Below are 5,363 nucleotides of genomic sequence, written 5' to 3'. Positions count from 1 at the left end.
ACCGGCACCGCAGCGAGTGTCGCGAGAAGTCAACCTTCTCCCCGCCCCAGCTTGACCTTGACCATCCCATAATAATACGGAAGGAGGGTTTCCGCTCTCCCCATGGCTCCTTCGCTGGAGAGCCTGGCACTCACCCCCACCCCATTTAATCCGTATTCGGGAACTGGAGAAACACATACGGCCCCTGCGGGAGACGGGCAGATGCGGCTCGCCGTCTGCACCCCCTTGTTCAAAATCCAGATCCACCCGCGGGGCCTGGTGCCGCCCCACCGGAGACACAGGCCGGGGGGGCACGTCACAGCTAGCCTCAGTCCCTCTGGTGACCTTGTGAGACGCCTTCTGCTCGCCTTAGGTCCCTAGGACGCAAAGCGAGAGCTGGGGAGCGCGACGGTGCCGGGAGGCGGCACGTGCTGGAGTCCCAATACACAGCGACGCGCTAGCGCGGTGCTACGGGGCCTGGGGCACACCTGTTGCCATCCTCGCTGGGTAGCCCAGGCAACCCCCACTTCACACCCTGAATTGATGCCTGTAAAACCGAGCGTTAAGTGAAATGAGCTTTAAGTGAAACTAACGGTATTTGACGACCCAAAATGGCGACTGTGAAGATTATAACAAAACTTGCTGTGCGCTAAATGAAACCATGTACAGGCAATCCCCACTTAGCGCTCTTCATTGGTTCCTGAAAAACCAAGCGTTAAGTGAAATGAGCTTTAAGTGAAGCCGACGGTATTTGGCAACCAAGGTGGCGACCGCAATTGTTTTTAATGAACCAAAACGGCGACCGTGAAGATTATAACGAAACTCGTCGAGCACTAAGTGAAATCATTGTCGCGGTGCCCTGAAGTGCCTGCTCCTAGAGAAGGACAGGTGTTGGTTGCTGGGGCAACCACAAGGGTCAGCTGACCAGGAGGGGGCAGGGCCTGCCTATATAAACAACCCAGGCGGCGGTCATCTGCAGTTCTCCTTCGGTTGTCGAGGTAGTGGGAGTTGTGTTGAAGCATTACGGCCTGTAGAAGCTGAGGGCCTGAATCAGCTCCCGTGTGAGGATACCGGGTGAAGGGAAACCCTGGTAGGGATTTGAGAGGATAAGCTACCAGATGGGTTGGGGTTGCCTTTCAGCTAGGAGGCTTCATTTGAGTTATAGCTGGTGGGCTTGTGTTATTCTGTTTGTTCGTTCGTTTGCTTGTTTGTTGTTACACCGGAGGACGGGGTGAGGCTATAAGGGGTTGGAGGAGGCCTCAGAAAAGCGCTCCAGTAGTGTGGGGGGTTCCTGGTGCCAGAGAGGGCACAACTGTTTGGATTAAGGGCTGGCTGAGGCTGCCTGAGCTGGAAAGGGAATATAGACCCAAGAAGGGAGCACCAGTGTGGGCACCGATAAGAAGCCCAGAAAGTGCATGCAAGGAACCCCAGGGAGGGTGAGCATACAGAGGCAAGCCATAGTAATTTGACTCAACAACGTCTGGAACATCTGAGAGGTTTGGGGTGTGGTATAAGGAGTGGTAGAAGCCACGCACAGCCCATAAGGCTGGTGGGGGGGGGGGGCACCAAATCAGTCTATGCAGGACAGGGGCCAGGATAAATAAGAGCACTGTCCAAGGGTCAAAAGGCAGCCTCCCTTTATAATACTTTGGTCATCAAAGATGTGGTGGATGAGAATGAGGGTGCTTGATAGACAACTTGGCATGGTAAGGGGCACCAGGAGAGATCATGGCTGCTCCTCGGTCCCTGCCCTGTGACAACTGTGTACAGGCAACCTCCATTTAGCACTCTCTTTGTTGGTTCCTGAAAAAATGAGTGTTAAGTGAAACTCGAAGTATTTGACAACCCAAGATGGTGACCACAATTGTTTTTAATGACCCAAGATGGTGACTGCAAACATTATAATGCAACTTGCTGAGCGCTAAGTAAAATCGCATATCAATTTTAAATGAGCAAAATGGTGCTAAGCGAAACAGCATTTTGCCTGTAGTTGGGATACTACTGAGTTTTGCTCCCCATTTCTGTTCTCAGACAAGAGTCTGCTTACCTGGATCAAAGAAAGGGCTGGGGGTTCTCACATCAACGGCTCTAACTGGTTACTGCGACAGCAAGACATGAATAGAGATTTCTATTTGGAAATCCGAAACAAGCAGTGGTATAGTTTAAAGGACAGACTTGGGAGTGCCGACTGGGGCAAGGAGTGTTCACATTTGTTGAAGGAACAGTGAGCAGTTGGGTAATGGGTTTGCCTTGGTTTTTGGTTTCTGCTGTAGCATAGGTAGTGTCTTTATTGTTCTGGGTCACAAATCCCACTTCCTTTCCCACAATTGAGGTTTCTGTACCACACAGAGGAAAACCTAGAAATCAAATCACATCTATCAAATAAAGGACTGAAGCTAAGAATGGGAAGTAAAAATATCCCTACAGGTTTTCCAGCATTCAATAGGGCTTTCTATTACTGATGTGGCCTCTGGCTTAGGAAACTGCCTTTGTGCCATTACAGTTTTCGATCTAAAGAAACTCCTGCAAGACCATTTCAGGCTGGACATAAGGAAGAATTTCTTTACTGGCCGAGCCCCCAAGGTCTGGAACAGTCTGCCAGCGGAGGTGGTTCAAGCACCTACATTGAAGAGCTCTACCTTCAAGAGCAAATTGGATGCTTATCTTGCTGGGATCCTATGTCCCCAGCTGACTTCCTGCCCCTTGGGCAGGGGGTTGGACTCAATGATCTCCTGAGGTCCCTTCCAGCCCTAATGTCTATGAAATCTATGAAAGAATGGAAGAGTTTCTGATCTTGGTTTAGTTCAAACCTCCTTCTGGAAGCTGTGTAACCCTCACTATGAATGATTTTTTTCAAAAAAATTCTAAGCAGCAAAGGTTTATTGCTGTTTGAAATGTAATGGATTACCCCAAATAGTAGACCATTTTAAAAACCCTTTCCAGAGGAGTATATTCCAGTCACAATATAAAACAATTATTCCCCTTCCCTCTCACCAGCTTTCTCAAATTAAACATCATTGCCTTATAGCTAGCATCCATCCAAGAGAGAGGCATGCATCAAGTTACTTATGAAAATACCAATGGGGTAATGCAGATCTTTCCCTACCTGGATTAAGAAATGTTTTCTAAAACCACAGATCCAGTGGCACGTCCCATCGTGCCAGCACCACCCTCCATTTTCCAAATACTTTGAGTTCTGGAAAACATCAGCATAGAGAAGATGCTTGGGGCTTCCAAATACATTTTAAATTCCCTACTCCCCTCCACACCAAATCAAATTCCAGAAATCAGAATTTAAAAATAACCAAGAAACGCAATCTTGGCAAAAACAAACTCTCAGCACAGGCCAATGTGCAGTCTCACTTCACACTTACTCATTTTCAGGCTTGTAGGCTTGCTGTAAAGCCTGTTTCTTTAGGGACAGAGGAAGAACCAGTGAGCATTTGGATTCAGAGCTAGGCTCACTTTACTAGGGGGTCACACTGCTGCACAATGGGTCTCAATGCCTTTGACAGCCTTGTATCGGGAACCTGGTGTACTCAACCCCATCTAAGGAGATGGAATTGTTCAGCATAATTGTTTTGAACGTCCAGCTTCCCTTGGAGAATTCGGTCTGCTTCTTTTTAATCCTGGAGTCACTGAGTGATCGAAGAGGGCTCTGGAAAACGTTATCCATTAACAATCTAGAATCCATTCTCTTCCTCCTGGGAAAAATTAATGCAGGAGGGAATGTGTCCAAAGACAGGCTTTTCTCTTCATTGCCATAGTTACTTGGCAATTAAACCCTTTCAATGTAATATTGAATATGTATTATTGTATGACTCCAGGGTGACGTTTTGAATATGCTGTTTGAAAAACCTCTTTTTACATTTCACAGCCTAATGTGCACCGTTTCCCTCCTCCCTTCCCACTTCCTTCTAGTCTGTTTTGTGAGCATAATAGCTGCACATACAAAAGCACAGAGAGACTGGGGCCAAGAAGAAGCCAGAAAGCCTTTCAAATTCGTAGCTGCCTTTAAGTTAACAGAGGGCCAAATTCTAGGCTCAGGCTCCGTGTCAGCCTCCAAGTTAAGCAGGTGTCTAACTTGAATTGTACGCTCCATCAACAAGAATACTCACATGCTTAATTAGGCATTTGCTTAAGTACTGTGCTGATTAGTTCTTCCATCTATAGGTCTCCATCACACAGCCAGAAGTGATGGAATGTATCCACCAGGCTTTTGCCCCCTGGAGCAGTCACTCCAGCTTCACAGTATTATCAGGTGAGGTTTTCATTCAGCAAGCCGGTGTCTCACTCAGATCAATTCTGTTGTCTTGCAAGACAGATGCGTACCATGCAGATGAATGGACATTCCTGGGTAGGATCTGAAGGTATGGCCAATATATATTTCATGCATGTATACTGTGTGTCAGCAATGGGTAAGCTCCTCAAAGGGCTGGCTGTCATCAAAATATCATCACTTCAGGTGCTGTTGTATCAGGTCTTGCTTGAGGTTCACCCATATTAGCCAGAATTTTGGATACTCCCCTCCCCTCTCTTTAGAATACAGATCTGTTTCTTTTTCAAAATCTTTTTACCCTGGTTTCTGCTTTTGCAGCATGAGATGGGAGGAGGAGGCAAGTGGATGAGAGGAAGGGGTGAAAATTTCAGTTCTTGGTTAAAAAAATTCCAGACAACTTTAATAACCATCAGAGCTTGAGCTTGGACATCTTATGGAAATCTTGTGACCTTTTTTTTATTTGAGCTGGCTTTCAGCAAGTGGGGTTAAGTTTTGGGGCACTGTCTGGGGAGTTTGTTCTATTGCATATTATTTAATACTTGTATGTGTCTTTATAATTTCTCCAAATTTTATTGTAAGCTGCTCTGAGACTCTTTCAGGGAGGGCAGCCTATAAATCTAATAAATAACTAGCTTTTCCTAAGAAGAGTGTATGGCCCTTTGTTATTGTATTTGGCATCACTTCAAAGATCCCTGTAGCATCTTTCTGCCTGGATTGTGTTTTACAAGATTGTACTGACTGCTAGTTTCCTCCTAATCTCCCCTTTTCCAAAGAATCAAGACTTAATTTCTCCAATATTTTTCAATAATGTTAATCCCCTCCCATGCACAAATCACTTTTGCCAAGAGCAGCAGTAATCTGCATAGGGACACAAAAGTGTAGGAAGCACACCCTCATAGAGAAGCTTCTATCCCTTTATGTCTCCATGCACAGAAAGATCTCTGCACAACTTTGGGAAATATCAGAATTGGGGTGTTTTGTTTTCATCCTCACTCCTCTCAAGGATTGTCACACATGGTTACCAGCATTAGCTGGCAGATACGGATGCCTTTTTCCTTTTTCCACTTTGCATTACAAACTACCAACCATGGCAGACAAATGAAAA

The sequence above is a fragment of the Crocodylus siamensis genome, chromosome 12, assembly GCF_052110815.1.
Source record: "Crocodylus siamensis isolate JL-2025a chromosome 12, ASM5211081v1, whole genome shotgun sequence".
Taxonomy (NCBI): domain Eukaryota; kingdom Metazoa; phylum Chordata; order Crocodylia; family Crocodylidae; genus Crocodylus; species Crocodylus siamensis.
Note: the sequence above shows the minus strand (reverse complement) of the source record.